Source organism: Cibotium barometz, chromosome 40 (assembly GCF_041138505.1).
Source record: "Cibotium barometz isolate CiBa-2024 chromosome 40, ASM4113850v1, whole genome shotgun sequence".
Taxonomy (NCBI): Eukaryota; Viridiplantae; Streptophyta; class Polypodiopsida; order Cyatheales; family Cibotiaceae; genus Cibotium; species Cibotium barometz.
In genome coordinates, this window is record NC_141085.1 from 27,884,273 (window position 1) to 27,904,379 (window position 20,107).

Here is a 20,107-nt window from a genome sequence, read left to right on the forward strand (position 1 = left end):
GTTACCATCCAATCTAACCATCTGATTCAACATGTAATATGATAATCATGCAACTAATACACGTCCAAAGATCAAGATCATGAATGATCCACATTTGTGTATATGTTAAGGATGTTATATGATGGGGTTGACACTCGAATCCTCAACAGCGGCAGCCACCTGTGCGTGTAGTGCGAGGAGGGGTGGCAGCTCCTGCTTCAGCCCATGACAGGGAGCATGCAGCTCACACAGAGGTGGTCATGGACAAGGGCACGCACAGGTGCAAGGCAGAGGCTCATGCAGAGAAAGAAAGAAAAAAGTGTATATTAGCATCCTCAAAAGACCCAGAGGGTCTATAAGACCGAAGAGTAATACATAAGCTCCTTTACCGATCATGGGAAGAAACCGAAAAACTGAAAAAGAAACTAGCTATCTTTGTTATGAACATGTGTCAAAAGTAGTACTGGTAGCTATGTGGCTAACAATAATAGTACCATCCTCCTCCATAATTCGGCATAGAACTGTGATGAAGTCCACCTTATGCGGTCCATGTTTTGCCCATGTCCCTGGATCTACAATTGGCAAGTGGGAAGGTCGGAAAACTTTGGGGCACAGCCATTTGGCTTTCAGGAGGGATCGGCTGAGGCAGTCTAAAGAGTTCTGGAATGGAGGTCAATGCTATTCTCTCTCCACCCTTCCGACTGTGCATAATCTGCGTACATGTGCCTCTAGAGCCATGCATCTACTTTGCCAGACTCAACCCATAGACGATGCGATGATAACTCTTAGCTGGCCAATGGCAATCCGCATGGCATGTGACGTGTCGGTGAAGGTATCGAGAATTCATAATGAATCTATCATCTGAAACTTGCAAGAAGTGTGCTCTGTAGAATTGGAGTTTCATAGGAAGTTCCGATGGATAAATCCATCTGCAGCCCGTGTGGAGCCCTGTCAAATTCAGACAGATAAGGTGGTTGACCTCTTGCCGCGAGATATCCAAAAAAGGTGAGTAGAGAATATTAGAAGGGGGTGGGCACTCCATCTGAATGCAATGTTGGTCAAACCAGCTCACCACCCATGAGTACCAAGACATGCTCCGTCCCTCTCGTGTAATCTGCATGAAGGACTCAAGGGTCACTCATGGGAGGCGGTCTGCATCCAGTGTGTGCATCTATGCCTGAGGGAGAGACTCAAAACTGAGCCAGGATGATCTCATGTGGCACTAGTCCAAATCATGCATGAAAGCAGCATCATCACCTGCAATCTCTGTCCTCCAATCCTCCTATCCTAGATCTGGTGCCCAAAAAGGTGTACCATGCATCATTACAAGGCGCACTAAAGTGTCAAAAAGCCAATACTTGTTGCGGGGCTCTTGGAAGTAGGCCTGCAAATACTGTCTCTCTAGACGGGCCAGAGCTGCGTATCTTCTCGTCATGGGGGCCTCTCATGGAAAAGATCAGGCCTGTAAAGGTCACTCCGAGGTAAACATAAGATGAGACGATCTCTACCTGAGCTCCTCTGTATAGAAAAGGCCCCTACCTACTCTTTGTCAGTATGACGTGTTAGACCATGATCTTGGTTTTTCCGAGATTAACCATGAGGTCTCTCTCATCAAAATAATTAGGATGCAATGCATCCAAACATCTCTGTAGTCCCTCCACAGACTCAGAGATCAGGACTATGTCATCCACCTAAAGCAAAATGGGCAGAATTGCCTCCGCCAGCCGTGAGACTATTCCCCCAAATCTGTCCACGGAGGATAAGATCTCATATATATACAGCCCAAGCAATGTAGGAGAAAAGAAAGAAAGAAAGAAAAATTTTATTAACGTCTTCCAAAAGACCGAACTCGGCCTATGAGACAAATCGGTGTACCTGTATGGGGTATCCTTTGTCTCCATCCTGTACCATACTGGGGGTATAAAATGGTATACATCAATGAAGGGGGTGTCCACAGCTCCCTGAAGAACATGCCTAGGTGTACTCTGAAGCGAGCCGGTCGCTCCGCACCCTCTCTGTGAAATTGAGCTCTGATCTCTGTCATCTCTCTCTCTGGTATAGGCGTGGTGTGCGAAAGCCAGGTGTCCTCTGTCTCCTGCGGGCTCTGAGTGTCTCTACTCTCTGCAGAGTAATTCCCTGCCGTGTAGGGGCTGGGAGTGGGATGGATCTCTGAAAAAATGTAGTAATCTGTGTCTTTCATCCCCCCTCTGGAGCTGTCTAAGCCTGCAACGATGTCTCTCTGTGGCGCTGTATGTCTAGAATGAATCTCCCCAGTATGCGCTGGTCTGCTGCCTCAAAGATCTAGCGTAGGGAATGTGGCTCTCTGAATAAAATGGGCTCTCTCTCTCTGATGGCTGTATATGCTCTGCATCTGCATACATAATGCTCCTCACTCTCCACCTCCTCTCTGCACAATCTGCATACCCTCTCCTCTCAAGGGACCCGTGCTGCTCTGCCAGTCTCAATCTCCAATCGGTGTGATGAAACTCTAAGCTGACCAATAGCCACTCGGGAGCCGTGTGGTAAAAAGCCCTCCCTGTATCTAGGCCTCTCTATAAATCCATCATCAGTGATACTCATGAAGCGAGCATCTTCAGTAGAAGAGGCTGTGTAGGCGATATCCATGTCTCTCGTGTATAGAGCTGCCATAGATCCTGTCTCAATACTCTGTTCCTCTCACTATGAGAGAGACGGATATGTGGTGCATCCCTGTCATACTGGAATGGTGGTAGATGATCCATGTCTAGGCCATGCTATGAGAACCAATGTGTGACCTGTGCATACCATGATCCTCTCTCTCCTGCCTCAGCCAGTTGTCTAGATGCCTCAAAAGCTCTGTATGACAATCTGTCCTGTGGCATCTCTCTGAATCTGTCTAGCACGCATATAGTCTGAAATATGGCCTCTACCATCATAGGAGGCGCAGCAAACTCTGCTCAGATAATGTCATGAGGTACTACTGACGGTTTGATGTGTATCATGCGTGCCATCATGAGGGCCTGTGGTCTCTCTATCTGTGTCCACCAATGGGTAGCAAGGCCTGGCGCCCATACCGCTGCTCCATACATCAATGCCCGTGTGACTAATGTGTCAAATAGCCACCCCTTCGTCCAGGGCTCCTTGCTGGCACTGTCTCTCTAGCATAGCCAATGCTGCATATCCCCGTGTCAATCTAGCTCTGGCTGCTGAACCCATGGTGAAGCGTGTGGCTACTGCAGAGAAGGTAACCCCTAGGTACACGTATGATGTCACCACCTCCACCTGGCGCCCTGCGAGAGTGAATGTGAGCTGACTCCTGCCCTGTCTCGATGTATGAAATGAAAGACCATAACCTTGGTTTTCCCAAGGTTCACAGTAAGACCCCTCTGTGTGCAGAAATCATCGAGTGCATGTAGATGCTGCTTTAGACCTCCTGGAGACTCAGACACTAATACAATATCATCATAACCTTGGTTTTCCCAAGGTTCACAGTAAGACCCCTCTGTGTGCAAAAATCATCGAGTGCATGTAGATGCTGCTTTAGACCTCCTGGAGACTCAGACACTAATACAATATCATCAGCATAAAGCATAATATGTACTGAGGTACCTGCTAAATCAACTCCATCTCCGCCTCCCCGTGTAATGAAGTCAGCCACCTCATCAATGTATAACCCAAATAGCGTGGGGGAAAGTGGGCATCCTTGCTTCACACCAATGGTGCTAGCAATGGTCTCGGACATACCTCCTGGACATCTAACTCGCCCAAAAACCTGCTCATATAATGCATAGATGCCCCATGTCATATCTGCTGGTATGCCAAGAGACTGCAGGCGCTCAAAGAGCCTCTCTCGTGGTACTGTGTCAAATGCCTTGCCCAATATTGCTCATGATGTCCCCTCAACCCATGTGTTGCCCAGACCTTGCCAGTCACAGCATCGTATAGAGCCATCACTCTCCATTTCATGTCTAACGTAAACTGAAGCTGGTCTAGAAATCGGGATTGAGGGACCGAGTCCAAGGCCTTCCGAAAATGCATGAAGCAACAGTATACTTTTGCTTATTTGCCCTTGCCAACACAGTAATGGCTGAGAGAGTAAATTATGATCAAGAGTAGAGTAGTTCCTCCAAAAACCTGCATGCTTAATGGTTCTCCGGCCCCGTCTTTCTATCAAGAAACTAGTCCTGGCCTCCAATACTTCCCCATATATCATACCCATTGGGTTGCTTATCATGATGGTCCTGGAGTGATTGGGCGTGTTGCAGTATAGATTCCCTCAACCACGCTTTAGGCGACTTTTTTGGATTTTTGGCAGATTGTCCCCGGCCTTACCGGGGTATGATGATTTCTTCGCATGGGTGCGCTTCTTGGCTCTCTGGACCATCTATTCCGGAAATCATCTGCGCTTTTCTAGTGATGTTCTTCATCCCTTCCCCTATTTTCGTGCTGCTCTACTCCGGTCTCTTCGAGATTGCTATGATCTTAGCGAGCTCTCTCCAGCAGTTTGAAGAATTTTCCCAGTTTTTTTAGTTCATTCTCATAGCTCCACCCGCTTCGGGTAACTATGACTGTAAAGTTTACTATTTAATATAAACAGTATTTTCACAAAAAAAACTGTGTATGTGTATATATGCATGTGTGTACATACGTATTGTGTTGTGTTGTGTTGTGTTGTGTTGTGTTGAGTTGTGTTGCAATACAATACAATACAATACAATACAACACACACACACACACACACACACACTTTTTTTTTTTTGTAAAACGAGTTGAAATTGCATTATATCATAAATGTACAAAAAGGTTTGACATCAGGAGGATGTCTAAACCCTAGAACTTAAAAACAGCAGTAAAAAAGTTCAATGCAAGATCAGGGCAGTGCTTAAGAAAAAAGCCTATGCCCTATCCATCAGAAACAGTAAAAGAAAAGCTGAACACAAGAAACATCCAAATCTCCCTCATGCACGGCATCATATAAGGACTGCCGCAACGAGGCTCGGAAGAACTCATAAGGGTGCTGAAGGGGTGAATTCAGATATGTATGATTTCGCTGTAGCCAGAGGGTCCATAAGGCCCAGTATCTGATCCAATGGAAGAAAAGAGAATACTGTGACAAAGAAGCTCATAAGGTGCCAAACATCCAGAAAAACTTGTAGAACCTGTGTGCAGGAAATCTGAGAGATAAAAAATAGGAGATCTTGTCTAGAAGGTTTCTGGAATATGAACAAGACCACAGTAAATGCGGAGCACTCTCAGTAGTATGATGACATCTTGGACAAATAGGAGAGGCAATCCTTCTTTGAGCCAATTTCACTCCAACTGGAAAAATACCGACAATGCATCTCCAGAGAAAGAGTCTCTGTTTCAATGGCATTTTCAACTTCCATATCAATGTTAGTTTTGCTTTCCACCAAGCTAAAGACTTATCCAGATGCCAAAGAGAATTAGCATGCTGAGCAATCCATGGACGAGGTAATATCAATCGATAAGCCTGTATAGAAGTCAATAGATGCAAAGATTGAGAGGATAATCTTGAACTGGAAGACTGAAGATGTCAATCTTGAAGCCTGTCTCTTACATCCAATGTTGGAATCGGAATGAAAGGGTGTAAGAGATCTGCAATAGCTTTCCATATAGATCTATGATGCATCCCAAGATTGTATTGTTGGCATGCTGCCGGAAAAGAAAGAATTTGCCCTGTAGTATCCACTACATCGTCAATGAACCGGATGCCCAATTTCATAAGATTGTAAGCTCTGATTGGTTGTTGTACAGCAAGGGGAGAGTAAAAATCAGCACTCCAATGTATGCTTTCCATTCGAAGCGAGGAAGCTATAGAAGCAGGATGGGGAGACCATTTGATGCGAGAGAGCACTTTCTTCCAATCCTGAATCAAGGAAGTAGAAAATGGACAACCAGGGATTTTACCTTGAAATTTGCCAAGCACTACTTCCGATGGATCAACCAACCAACGACCATAAGCATTTGTGCGCATCCGACCACACAGAATTGCCAACATGATAGACCAAGGCTGCTCTTGTTGAAAAAAGGTTTTGAGCATAGTGATCTTTCTTGCCAGCACATGAAATTTGATGTTTATAATATTCAAACCACCATGCATTTTTGGCGAGCAAAGCAGGTCCATTTTGAGCAACCTTAAAGCTTTTTTATGAAGCTTAGTTTTCCAAAAAATCTCCATGGCTTGAGACATAAAAGAAGAAAGATCTCGAGATGACCAATGTAAGAGAGGAAGGTAGAATTGGACATAAGCCAGAACAATGGACTGAACAATTCGAAGCCGTACATGTAATGGCCAAGTGGAGATCTTCCAATATTCTAATTTGTCCTTAATTTTGTTTAGCACCCAAGATATTTGTTGCTTATTTCTGATGTTCCAGCCAATGGGATAGCCCAAGTGTCTTACTATGCTTTCGGGATAAATAATCTGGCCGGGCCACAGGATAGCATGCCAGTCACAATGCTTGAGAGGTAAGAGTTTTGATTTCTGAAAATTAATTTTTAAACCAGCTGCCAACCCAAAATCTGAAAGAGTATCCATCAATAGACACACACACACACACACATATATATATATCTATATATACATATATATATATCTATATATACATATATATATATATATATATATATATATATATATATATATATATATATATATATATATATCGTACACACTTTTTGTTTTTTGTGAAAACCTTTGTTTCATTGAAAGTGTAATGTACATTCATAGCTGCCCCAACATGGGACAGCTACTGCAGAAAAACTAGAAACAGTGAGAAAACACTTCCAATTGGGCAGGCGGAAAGGTCCCCAAGATAATGTGCATCTTGGAGGGTCCTGCATCTTCCAATGGGCTTGCCCTACTGCTCGTGATTTTCTGGCCCGCCTGACAACTCAAGTGCATGCCCGGTTTCCTAGTATTTCCTTTGGCAAGCATTTTTGGCTCTTTGGTAGATAAGCCACTACACTTGATTATGATCTCTTTTTTTCATGGTGCCGTTATTGGGCTTTGTGGACATTATACCATGCCCGCAACACTATGTTGTTTGGCCTGACTTGGATAAATCTCTTCTCCTTTTTTCGCTTCTGTTTCAAGTGTGTGTACACACACACACTTTTTTTTTTGTGAAGCCACTGTTTATATTAAATAGTAAACTGTACAGTCATAGTCACCCAAAGCGGGTGGCAGTGTACACACTTTTTTTTGTGAAAGCACTGTTTATATTAAATAGTAAACTGTATAGTCATAATCACCCGAAGCGGGTGGAGCTATGAGAATGAACTAAAAAAACTGGGAAAGTTCTTCAAACTGTTGGAGAGAAAGCTCGCCAAGATCATAGCAATCTCGAAGAGACCAGAGTAGAGCAGCACGAAAATAGGGGAAGGGATGAACATCACCACCAGAAAAGTGCAGATGATTTCTGATGGAATAGATGGTCCAAAGAGCCCAGAATCACACCCATGCGAAGAAATCATCATACCCCGGTAAGGCCAGGGATAATCTGCCAAAAATCCAAAAAAGTCGCCCAAAGCGCTGTCGAGGGAATCTATACTGCAGCAGTGCTGTCAAGTGATGAAGAAGATGACGAGAATGCAAGCAACTCCACAATAAGTAAGGTACGGTCTCGGGCAATAGAGTACCAACCGATAGCGCGCCTGTAATGCATCGCCAAAAAAAGACCCGTTGCTTAAGTGGCAACTTTGACTTCCACACCTTTTTTAAAGTCAATTTCCACTAGGGCAAAGGCTTATCCAAGTGCCATAGCCTGTTCCCATGTTCCACTATCCAAGGCTGAGGAATAAGCAAACGGTAGGCCTTGGAAACAGTAAGGAGATGGAATGGGAATGAGGCATAACCCGGTTGTTGACAATCAAAATGCCAATCCTGTAATGAATCCTCCTCCTCAAGAGGGGGTACCGGCTGAAATGGAGCCACAAGTTCAGCTATGGCACGCCATATCGGCCTATGATGCATGCCCAGATGCCATTGCCTGGTGGCCCTCAGGAAAGAAAGAACCATACCATACTCATCAACCACATCTTGTACCATAGTATTCCCAAAGTTGATAGATGATAAGCCTTTCTTGGGTGATCTAGCACTAAAGGCTCGAGGAAGTGTACACACACACTTTTTTTTTTTGGGTAATATCCAGTGGTACACACACACACGCGCGCGCGCATGCGCACGCACATACATACATACATACATACATACATACATACATACATACATACATATATATATATATATATATATATATATATATGAATTTGTGCATGCGCGTGCACACACAACACGTGTATATGTGTGTGTGTGTGTGTGTGTGTGTGTGTGTGTGTGTGTGTATCGTGTATGGTGTGTGTGGGTGTGAGTGTGTGTTGTGTGGAGTGAGCGTCATGCCCGCTCAACTAGTGTGGAACCTAAACATCGATAGGTTATGCAGCAAGACAGTCGCCCTGACACTATTGATGCTCAGATAGTCTATGATGCAATGCATGACGGTTTTGCTGACATTCGCAAAGCATGGGATAAGCCACTTCCTGAGCACACTGTGTCGATTGCATTGCCAGATATTGTATCCCCTGTTAAGCGCTTTGCAAAGAATGCAATGCAAATGATGTTGCTCAGTGGTTGAACTCAGAGTTGGGTGAATGCGGTGTTGATGGTGTTTACTTTGCAGCAAGAGGCTTTTATGACGTTTTGTGTTCTGAGCCTCGTTTTAAGCAAATGCTATTGGTAAAATCATATTGTACTTTGGGGCACAAATGACTCATGTGTTGTCATAGTCACCTACAAAGGATTATCAAAGTTTGATACGTCATAAATGCCCGGTGTGGGTGGAGGTTGTGGATTTCCCCAAATGCCTCAGGGCTACATTGCCACAGATTGCTACCAGTTTGGGAAAAGTTATTTGTCCTCCGAGGCCTAATGGCAATGGGAATAGGTTTTGCATTTTTTGGGATATGGATGTACCCACTCCTCCCTTGATTATGCTGCAAATTGATGACCTTACCATATGTCCTGCGTTTTTTGAGTTGAAATGGGGGACATTTGCAAGTGCTTGTTTTACATTTGCAAGTGCTTGTTTTACATGCAAGTGCTTGTTTTACATGCAAAAAAATTGGACACATGGCCTCGGAATGCCCTCAGACCCTCCTGCAACCTCCAGTTGCAGCCATGCATCCTTCAAAAGTGGCTGAATTAACTCAAATGCAGCTGCAACAAAAGGGCAAACCGGTTGCTTCTGGGGATCTAATTCGCGATAAAGGAAAAGGCAAGATGCCTGCAATCCCACGGGTTATTTCTACTCAGGCCAAAAGTGTAGAGAAAGATAATGCATGAGCATGGCAACGGCCTAAAAAGCCAATCCATGCAAAACCCCATGTGGTCCCCACTCGTAACTGGACCGCTTCAATACCCTCTAATGGTCAATCTAGTCGCTCTGCTGAAATTAGTGGTGTGGGAAGGCTATGGGTTGCGGTTGTTAAAGAGGGTCCGTTCTTTGCCAATAACATTTATGATGTGGGTAATGTTTCAATGGGCTTTGAGGTTCCTGTCCCCTCACATGGTGATGCAGGGAGTCAGGCACCTACGCAAATGGAATCATGAGTTTCTTCATCCTTCATCATTTCCATATGTATATACCATTGAAATGCATTAGCTTTAACATACAGGGCCTCTACGACCCCAATAAATGGAGGCTCTTTTGGGCATATGTAAATAGTATGCAACCACATGTAGTGTGTGTGCAAGAACACGATCAACACCTGTTTGCTAGGAGAAATGGTGCGTTCTCGGGTTATCAGATTTTTTATGCTAGCAAAAGCAACTTTTCGGGTACTTTCATCATGGTTAAACACGATTTGCAGCCATGTGTCACATACAATGACTCACATGGACGGTGGATGGTGGTGTAGTGTCTCATTGCTAGCGTGGTTTACGAGTTCGCTAGTATATATGCTCCACAAACATCGCTTCGTAGAGGGGAGCTTTGGCACTCCATCCGGTGTTACCCATGGGTTACAAATGCGTTTCTCACAGGGGATTTCAATAACTCACCTAGCCATGAAGATAAATCCTCACATCGTTCCCATATGTTGCGGGCTGAGCAAGCAGAATGGCATAGTATGACTGACAGTTTGCATGCTTTGGATCTCTAGAGATGGCTCATGCCAGACACTCCTGGATTCACATTTCAGCATAATGCTCAGTCGCACTATTTTGCCTGTCTTGATCGATGGTATTTGTTAAATGAAAATCAGTATGATGCCTTTACATGCCGCATATGGATTGACCACACAATGTGTCTGTCTGATCATGCCCCGTTGTGGTTAGCTCTATACTTTGGAATGGGGATTCATGACCCACCTGTGCCACATAAACGATTACTTCTCATCAACAATAGTTACCTCACTCATGATGCATTTGCTGATTTGGTACGCTCGGCTGTGAAACCCCTTTTGCTGCAGTTGAATGAGGATATTGACATTGCATGGCGTTGTTTTGTTTCATGCATGCAAATGCTGATAAGGGACTATGGCAAGTGGTACATGGGTGCTTAATGGGAGAGGGTGGCAAAGCCAAAAGGATTGTGCAGTCTTACACTAAACTTAGTCATACAAGACCACTGACTGTCGAGGAAAATGTCACTCATGGATGCTACATCTTGTATCAAGGACAATGATAAACGAAAGACTGCAAAGTGGCAAGTGTGTGCCCGGCAAAAATCAATGCTTGATAAGGGATGCTTTTCCAAGTCTTTTTTCAAAGGTCTCCATGCATCTAGACAAAAGCAAGGCATAGCACGTCTTATGTTCTCTGATGGGACGTGGCCCTCTACTAAGAAACAGCTTGCGGAAATATGTCACTCTCATTTTAGGGATTCGTTTACCCATATTATGCCACTTACACAGGATGCATTGGCTGCTCGCACTATGCTTTTGGATAAGGTTACCCCAATCCTATCGCTTGATGAGGCACAAGACTTGGAAGAGTCCTTTACGGAGGAAGAACTACAGGCTGCACGTAGAGGTTTGGGCAAATGGAAGTCTCCCGGGTGGGATGGCTTGATGGTTGAATTCTTTCACACATTTTGGCTGGAATGGAAGCTTCCATTGCTATGCATGATTAGTCAATGTTGGCGTGACGACATGTTGCCTCATTCTTGGAAGGAAGGCTGGCTGACATTGCTCCCAAAAAAGCAACTCTGTGAGAATTTAGGTGATCGGAGGCCCATCTCTCTTATGCCAGTTGTTTATAAACTGGTCACCAAAATGATAGTTAATCGCATTAAGGGCTACCTTCACTCGGGATTGCATCCCGCACAATACATCTTTCTTCTCAAGCGGCAAATTGCTAAGGCATTTCACACCGTCCACTGGGACTTCATAGCTGGGGTGATGGATTGGATGGGTTTCGCACCCAAAATGCGAAATGTGATTTATTGGTTATACCAGGGGGGGGGCACTGCTCAATGCATTTTTGGTCGGGAACTTTCTGCCGCTTGGACTTTGGGTAAATCGGTACGTCAAGGCTGCCCACTTAGTGCGCTGCCTTATGCCATTGCCACACACCCCTTGCTGTTATATATTGACAAGCTTACCCAACAATGCAGCTTGCATGGTATTGTGATGCCAGATGGTTCTCACTTTGTGGCACAGGCCTATGCTGATGACTCCTCCTTCTTCCCTAGAAATACCCCAACGGATTTGCAATGAATTTTGGATGCCCTTTTGCTTTATGGGCTGGCAGCTGGGTTGCATGTCAATTTTCGAAAGTCGAAGCTATTATCAGTCCGCCACTATCTTTGGCATTCTAATCTTTGGCCAAGTCAGATTGTTCCACTTGGTCAGTTGGTCAGGCATTTGGGATACCCAAATGGTTGGGATATTTCCTTGAAAGATGAGATGGTATCGGTGCTGACTCGATTGGAGTGCAAAATTGATAACTGGAAGCTATCCACGTGGTCTTTGCATTTCCGCTTGCGAATTGTTCAGTCGATCATCATGGCGTACATTCAATTTCACCTTCATTTATTACCCTAGACTAGTAAGCAGATTGATACATTTATGTCATGTACCATTGCCTGTCTCTGGCGAACACAATCGGATCGCAAAGCGCTTCATCTGCTCAAACGTGCTTATGTGTGCTCGCCAAAAATGCATGGGGGCCTGAACATTCTCGACATTCACTATCACATGTTGGCACATAAGGCCACATTGCTTATTGACTTTGTCCGTCAAACGCAGCCCTATTGACATGAACACTTTAACCTTTCAAGATTTAGATCAAGGTCCGATTCAAGCACTACAGATTCAAGCTCCATGGGTTTAACTTGTGAAGGTGTCATTTCTAATGGCTCCTCTTCTCATAAGAGAAGTGTGAACATAATCATTGAGTGTTCCAAGGTGATAGTTTACATTGATTAGTCAATAGAGTACTGAGAAAACTACTTATCCTTAAGGCCATTAGGAGTAACCTACTAGAGCTCAAATTTTGTGTTTATAACCTCAATGAGAATAGTGAAATAGCCACAAATTTTAATGTATTTCCCACTAGCATTTGTCATACCAATATGTCTAGGATTGATTGTGGGTTGTCCCAAGGATACCCAAGTTTCCCCAAATATGATGTTTTGATTGGATTCAGGACTAATCACCGCCTTTTTTCATTTAACATTTCTCCCTCAAACATGATGTTTTGACTGGCTTTAGAACTAATTACCACCTTTTTTTGTTAAGAAATTTTCCCTTTTGAAAAAACTAGCCAAAGTTTAATAGACTCATCAATTGGAATCATTGATGTCTTAGTTTCAACTTTAGCTAGATATTCACTTTCAGACATAAATGTTGAAACTTCATTCCTTGATTAACTCACAAAAGACTTGGTCAAAAGCATAGGTATCCTCATTCCTTCTCTCTTAACATTATCAAGAGTGCTTAATGAGGTGCCTAGTGCGTACAATAACACTATAGGTCTAGTCACCATCCTTACTAAGACCTGTGAATCCTTTGGAGAGGTTCATGTATGGTAATAGAATACCCTGTATGTAGCCTTTTAGGTCTCATTATGTACAAGGCACAGTTAGATTATATGGATACAAAGATGACCCTAACAAAGATGTTGGCAGCCATGTGTGCACACATGAAAGTAGATGCTTATGGTCACTGGGTTTTGGATCACTCCGATGTCATTTTTGGTCATCTTACTAGGCGCATACCAGGTTGCCCTTATGCCACTTCTTTGATTACCGCTTGGCAGCAGATCTTATGTTTCATCCATTGGTCAGGTAGACCTCCACATACAGCGAACTCACTCCAATCTCAGAGCATTCATTCGAGTTGAGCCTTTCCTCGGCCTTTAGCACTGGATCACCCAAAAAAGGCTTATCATCTATAGACTTTGGGAATAAGTATGATACAGGATGTGGTTGATGAGTATGGTATGGTTCTTTCTTTCCCGAGGGCCACCAGGCAATGGCATCTGGGCATGCATCATAGGCTAATATGGCGTGCCATAGCTGAACTTCTGGCTCCATTTCAGCTGGTACCCCCTCTTGAGGAGGAGGATTCATTACAAGATTGGCATTTTGATCGTCAACAGCCGGGTTATGCCTCATTCCCATTCCATCTCCTCACTATTTCCAAGGCCTACCGTTTGCTTATTCCTCAGCCTTGGATAGTGGAACATGGGAACAGCCTATGGCACTTGGATAAGCCTTTGCCCTAGTGGAAATTGACTTTAAAAAAGGTGTGGAAGCCAAAACTGCCACTTAAGCGGCAATGCATTGCAGGTGCGCTACCGGTTGGTACTTTACTGGCTCAAAGGCGTATTGTTCCAGCTTTATGTCGGTGTTGCCGCCTTATGCCCGACACTGTACCTCACTTATTGTGGAGTTGCTTGCATTCCCGCGATCTTCTTCAACACTTGACAGCACTGTTGCAGTATAGGTTCCCTCGACAACGCTTTGGGCGACTTTTTTGGATTTTTGGCAAATTGTCCCCGGCCTTACCGGGGTATGATGATTTCTTCGCATGGGTGCGATTCTGGGCTCTTTGGACCATCTATTCCACCATAAATCATCTGCACTTTTCTGGAGATGTTGTTCATCCCTTCCCCTATTTTCGTGCTGCTCTACTCCAGTCTCTTCGAGATTTCTATGATCTTGGCAAGCTCTCTCTCTAGCAGTTTGAAGAATTTTCCCAGTTTTTTTTAGTTTGTTTTCATAGTTCCAGCCACTTCGGGTGACTATGACTGTACAGTTTTCATAGTTCTCTCAGGCTTGAAAGTATACATTGGTCCATGGTATTTATGCAGCCTCTTGCAATGAGAGAGCCACATAAGGCCTACTTTCTTTCGTCCATAGGGATCAACAGTGTTGATGATGTTGTGAATGATGAGGGATATGTTCTAACATTCCCCCAAGCTTGTCGAAGGCATGGTTTAGGTCTTCATCACCGAGAGGTGTGGAAAACTATAAGGACTTTATTACAACAGTATGAACATGTTCCACAACTAAATGATGAAGCCAGACTCAAAGATTGGCAGCTTACTGGTCACAGTGTCATTATACATTACATGACATTGTAGCCAAACAGGTCTATAAATGTTTGCTTCCAGCACCCTGGATCAACTGAGAGCTTGAAGTGGCGGAAACGAAGACTTCAAACAAAATGAAAAAGAAGGTTACCTCTCAAGCAACGTCTCTACTTGTGGAGATGCCTTGTGGGTGTGCTTCCTATTTCCATGATACTTGCTAAACGCAATATTTCCAATGATAGATGTTGTAGATGTGGAAGACATGCCGAAACAGTTCCACATCTTCTTTGGTTTTGTAGAATTTCTAGACAGTTCTTGCAGACACTCAATCGTAACATTCAAGGCCGTTTTCCTTCCTTTAAAAGGAGGGAAACTTGTATGGATATTTGGAGTTATTCCTCCTTGCCTGAATGGTTATGATTGCTTTGTTCATTGGATGCGATACTGGATATTATGGACCATGTGGAAGGTTCGAACCTCTATCATGTTCGATCAGCCCTCCCTTGATGAGTATGGTTTTTTCCGAGCTAATGTCCAACAGTCTCTCTATGATTGTCAGCATCTGCAGGACATTGATGACCGATAGTTCGAGGTCTTTTTCCACTGTTTTTAGCATTCTCTATGTGGATGACTTCACCTTGAAGGCCATCCATCTCATGTACATTGCTTTTTGATAATAGAGCAATGGGTTTTTTTACCTTTACCAAAAAAAGTGTGTGTGTGTGTGCACATTGCTGATTAACCGTCTCAAGGACTCTCTCTATACAGGTTTGCATCCGGCCCATTATGGGTTTGTGCCTTGCATGAATGTGTATATTGCCATTAAGTATGCTAAATACACAGAACAAGATGTGCTTCTGATGCAAATAGATATTGAAAAGGCTTTTGACACAAGCCGCTGGGACTTTGTAGCAAAAACCATGCGTCATATGGGCTTCATTCGCAAAATAAGAAATATTGTTTACTGGCTTTATCAAGATAGCCGAGCATCGAGTATTGTGGATGGAGAACTCACAGAGGCATGGAGCTTAGGAAAATCGGTATGCCAAGGCTGCCCCTTGAGTGCATTACTATATGCCATTGCCACGCAACCACTGCTTTTACATATGGATCACCTTCTCGCCACGCATACTTTGCATGGGTTGGTTTTGCCATCAGGTGATCAACTTGCGGGACAAGCATATGGAGATGATTCCTTCTTTCTGCCTAGAATGTTAAATTTGCAGCAATGTGATGAGCTATGGTGGATCAAATGCTAGAATCAACATCATTAGAAAAGAGATTAGACGATAGTTAAGGCGTGATTAGTGAGCAATTAACTAATAGCTTAATGTAGGCATGGATAATCAAAAACCACCAAATTCTCATTAGGCCAATGCCTCAATTTATTAGGTTTACATCCAAGCATCTAATCCCACTGATTTCTCCTTGATTCACTCCACCTCTTTTGCTTGATTCTCTCAACCTCTTCCCAGAATATCTCCACACCTCCTAAATCTCCTCATGCTACCCTTTATTCTTTCCCAGTAGATACTTCTCACCTTTTCACAGCTTCTCTCACATTTATAGATTCTCTTTTACAGCCTCTTGCTAAGGGCTTGTTCCCGCACACACCCTATTCACTTGTATATTTCAACACCTCCCTCAAGTGAATACTCTTAGCACACCTGGACCCTATACCAAGTTCCCCTCTTACTTGATAGTCCGCAACCAGTGCCTCAAGTCTCTAAACTCATAGTCCTTGACACTCTCTCTCTCTATGTGTCCAAGGCTACTACAAGTGCCCGTGACCTTGACTAAAGTGCTCACACATACATCTACCACATGGCCTACATCATCCGTGGCTCAAAGTGGTTTTACTCTGTTGGGGCAGGTTACATTGGGTTGTGGGGTTTCCCTCTCTCTCTCTCTCTCAAAAAAGATGATCTGACTTCACTTCCTTAGGAGCCTCCATGAAGTTTGCCGATGTAGTTCCTTCTCCATTGGGTTTGCTGTAGCAGTCTCTTGCCATGTGTCCTGCCTTTCCACAGTTGTGGCAAGTGAAGGTCCTTCCTCCTACTCTACCTCTTCCTCGTCCTCGTCCTCGTCCTCGTCGAGAGAATCCTCCTCGGGTGAAGAATGCTTTTTCTTCTCCTGTTGTTGAGTCCAGCCATTTCTTCTCTTTGACTCTGGTCTCTTGCTGTAGTAGAGCTCCTTCTATCTCATGCAGCTTCAATTCAGGTACATTCTCTCACCTCTGGGCATTCATCTCTTCCCTCAACTAGCCCCCACAAATTTTTCCTCATGAGCACATACATGGTTTTTGTCTGCCATGTGTAAAACTGCTCCCCATTAAATTTGGCTATCTCTTGTGCCGTACTCATGATGATGTGAAGGGGGTCTTACCTCTTGATCCAATTTCAAGATTCAAGGACATTGTCTACCCTTTTACAACTCAATCTGGTGTTTAGGTGATGATTACAACAGATTTATCAGCATAAATTCACCAAAAATTACATTAAACCAAGGGTAACAAATCTGTACGGAATGGTTGGAGTATCAAACCATCTCCGAATTGCAATCTGAAGTTATAGGGATCTGTATCAGATACCCAATGGTTAATTTGAACCCTCAATCGCACCAAAATACAGTGATTAGTACTGATTAATCACTGATTAGCAAATTAATCCTCTGTTTTGTGTGCAGAAAACAGAGTATGCAGGGAGTCTAGATCTGGGACCTTAGAGTTCAAATGAGCTCAAATCCTTTGAAGGCCATCAATAGCAATTAGTCTAGTAGAGGATTAAGCCAAGAAACACAAGATTTGACCAAACATTGAATGCTTAATCTCTGTTTTACCAAAGTCACCTGCAGATTTGATGAAGAGCTTGGATCTCACTGTAGACTTGATCAAATCAAAAACTATCTTCACCAGCTTGTAGAGCACCCTTGAAAACCCCTAGGGCCAAGAGAAATTAGAGCCATTTCATCTGGTGTAGACAAGAACTCCAATTTCTTCACAAAAAAAGGCGCCTACAGATTCGCAAATTTCGGTAGCTTGCGCTTGCGGTTTGACATGCCGATTTGATGGACTGAATGGTGGGCAAGGTGGCTCTGTTTGCCTGGAAGGATTTACCCTAATGTTGATCCTGGAGGGAGATCAAGCCCCTCCACTAGCTGGGGGTGCAGAGAGCTCTTTGAAAAAGAGGTTTTTAAAAAAACTTAATTATCTACTAATCCTAATTCGCTAAGTGATTAGCAAGATAATGGGCTCATAAGATTGATGGATTCTAGGCTAGACTCTGATACCATGTTAAATTTGCAGCAATGTGATGAGCTATGGTGGATCAAATGCTAGAATCAACATCATTAGAAAAGAGATTAGACGATAATTAAGATGTGATTAGTGAGCAATTAACTGATAGCTTAATGTAGTCATGGATAATCAAAAACCAGCAAATTCTCATTAGGCCAATGCCTCAATTTATAGGATTTACATCCAAGCATCTAATCCCATTGATTTCTCCTTGATTCACTCCACCTCTTTTGCTTGATTCTCTCCACCTCTTCCCAAAATATCTCCACACCTCCTAAATCTCCTCATGCTACCCTTTATTCTCTCCCAGTAGATACTTCTCACCTTTTCACAACTTCTCTCACATTTACAGATTCTCTTTTACAACCTCTTGCTAAGAGCTTGTTCCCGCACACACCCTATTCACTTGTATATTTCAACATAGAAATCATCTCGATGATCTCAAGTCCATAATGAAAGCACTTGACCTCTTCACATGTGCGGCAAGCCTCAAAGTCAATTTTAGGAAATCCAAACTCTTGCCACTGAAAATTGAAGGTTGGAATACTCATATATGACCAGGGCAAATAATTGAGCCTTCACAGATTGTGCATCATTTGGGATATCCGCTGGCATGGAATACTACTGCTAATGCACAAGTAGACTGGATATTACAACGCATAAAAGGGAAATTGTACTGCTGGAAGCTTTCCACTTGGCCTCTGCATGTACGCCTAAGTGGTGCAATCCATACTCATTGCATATATTCAGTTCTTTTTATCTCTTCTATTTTGGCCAAGGGATCGGATTGATGGCTTTATGTCAGAAATATTAGAGTTCTTTTGGAAATCAAAACACCATAAGAAAGCACTTAGGCTATTGTCGATGGCAAAGATATGTACACCCCGTATGCATGGTGAATTGAACATCAACATACACATACATGTCCTTGCACAGAAAGCTACTTTGTTGTCAGATTTTGCAGCACAGTGGCAGCCTTGGTTACGGATGTTAGCAGCCATGTGTGTTAGAATGAGATCCTTGGGCTTTGGTGACTAGATCACTACACACTGGGAGATTGTGTTTGGTCATTTTATTGGAAAGATACCTAGCTGCCCATAAAGCACGCACCCTATTCAAGATTGGAAGAAAGTTTTACAACATGTAACATGGAATGGCCGTGACATGGTGCAATGGAATTCGCTGAGGGCTGAAAGCATACATTGGACTGTAGCACTTGCCCGCCCATTGGCTTTCACACAGCCAAGGAAACCTTTCTTTTTGGCAAAAAAGGGCATAATTGAGATCCATGATGTGGTGGACCAAGTTGGAAACAATAAGTCCTTCCCTATGCATTATAGACCTTTATGGCGTGAGATATATGAGTTGTTGTCCCCCTTTGCACCACTACCACCACTTTGTATGCATGACCGCCTGGTTGACTGGAAAGTTTGGGGGTGCTTTGGATATTATATCAGCTAAGAATTTATATGTGAGGCTGTAGCCACACAACAGATATTTTTTGCGAAGACTTTCTGGATTTCTTGTGGTGAGATTTCCTGGGAACACTTTTTCCAGAAACTTTTGGATGTTTGGAAAATATGCACAACGAATGGATAAATATGCTCTCTTTATTGCTTGGCTACAATTTTGGGCACTATGGACTACTATATGGGTTGCTCACAATCAAATCTTGGCATGATGGTTATCACCTACAACATATTGATCAAGCTCAATTTGAATTGTTTTTTCATTGTTTCTAGATGTATGTCATAGTGAAGAGTTGATATAGACAATATTATTACCCCCAAAAAAAAAAGTATGCATTGCAAAAGTATTCCATTTTGGTAAAACTTTGGCAAAAAGAAAGATTACTACTACTCAATGCCCAAGGTGTTCATGCTCTAATGAGACCATCCACTAGCACTTGCTATGGCATTGTATTGACACCCAAGATTTCTTGCATTGTTTATCTGTGCGTTTGACTGCCAAATTCGTGATACACATTTCTCCAAGAACTTCTAGATCTTTGGCAGATATGAGAGGAGGCTAGTAGGAATGGCTCCATTTTATGGACAAGATTTTGGGCTTTTTGGTCACTTTGGATTGCTGCACACAATCGACTAACTTTCCAGTCACCCCCTACTACTTTCGACAATCATTGCGCCAATCCTTATGACTCCCATCAGCTCCAACAACTAGATCAGTTACATCTAGATTTGTTTTCCCACTTTTTTTAGTTTTGTGAATTAATGAGAAACACTCTCATGAGGGTGCTTCTCTCTGTAGAGTAACATAATAGAACAGTGGTTTTA

The 20,107-nt window shown here is 43.3% G+C and overlaps 1 protein-coding gene across 2 annotated transcripts in view; it reads right to left on the reverse strand.

The window, feature by feature from the left end:
• Window positions 1–20,107, reverse strand: part of CYL1 (alpha-N-acetylglucosaminidase family / NAGLU family) — a 249,790-nt gene that overhangs the window by 153,546 nt on the left and 76,137 nt on the right. The gene's annotated exons all lie outside the window — the stretch shown is intronic.